This window comes from Penaeus monodon, chromosome 27 (genome assembly GCF_015228065.2).
Source record: "Penaeus monodon isolate SGIC_2016 chromosome 27, NSTDA_Pmon_1, whole genome shotgun sequence".
In the NCBI taxonomy this organism is placed as follows: Eukaryota; Metazoa; Arthropoda; class Malacostraca; order Decapoda; family Penaeidae; genus Penaeus; species Penaeus monodon.
Genome location: NC_051412.1, coordinates 4,603,158 through 4,604,400, shown reverse-complemented (window position 1 = coordinate 4,604,400; position 1,243 = coordinate 4,603,158).

Below are 1,243 nucleotides of genomic sequence, written 5' to 3'. Positions count from 1 at the left end.
TGATGATGAGCGAGAGCGAGAGGAGAATGTACAATTTTAAGCGTGAAAAGCAACTGCATGAAAACTCACACAGGGACAATGACAGTGTCTACCTTACCAATAGCAGATGCTGATCTCTATAATAAATGATGAGAGGATGTTCCTGCAATGGGATGTTTTCTGGCAATTATATTTATGTACTTATTTTTTGTAATCCCTAAAAAGTATTTCAAAATATCAATCATTCTTACTGTGTATTTCAGGAGCTGAGATATAGTACTTAGTAATGGTTTCATAAGGTGTGTTATCTTCTGCCAATTGTTGTATCTCTGTACTGCTTAACTTGCTAAAATGTTCTGTAACTAATAATGTAAAACTTCCCAGTTGCCTCTGGAGACCATCTTTCCGCTCTTCATCCCAGAGGTAGGTGCAATAATTGAAGCAGGGCATTAAAGACATACATATTACCCAATGATTCTCGGGTCCTCCTAAAGTGCTCAAATTAATAAAAAAAGTAGCATCAATATTAAAAGTAAGCAAGTTCATATCTACTTACTGTACAACACTTCCTCAGGAAAGTCAAGTTGAGAATATAATCTGATCAGAATTTGTTGTTAATGGGCTGTCTCTAAAAATCTGTGATTAGTGATGGTCCTGCTCTCCTGCGTATGTGAAGTCCTGGGGCTCTAGATTCTAGGTGTTTCGTGTCGGGAATGAGTTTTTTTACAAAGATACAAGGGTTAAGAAGCTAAAGGTGTGTCCTTGTCTTTTTATTGGTGAAAACATGCTGAGTATCTTTAAACATTAGCCCCGTGTTGTTCTTCACACATACAAATGCCGGCTTGATGTGTGGGGTAGCGTTTGGAGCAAATTGCTTACACTCATACCAGCAAGAAAATTCAAATTACTCAGGATATCATCTACAGATTCCCAGTACAGCAAATTGAAATACGACAATGAATGGATAATTATTTGTCTGAGGGTCAATTTAGTTCAGTTTCATAAATTAGGAGGTACTCCTATGTTTGGAGATGGGCGATGAGAGGAAAAACTTCTGTTTTCTTCATACGCACGTATATAATAAGTGTAGCAGTTACTCATGATGCATTTGATTCTTCACATAATATTTACGACGCAGTAGTACTGGACGCGAAATGTTTCTCTGAAAAGAAATGTTCTAAAACTTTATTAATAAACAAGATTATATCAGTAGAGCAGTAAAATTGTAACGAAACTGCGCCAAGAATAGAAAAACCTATGTATA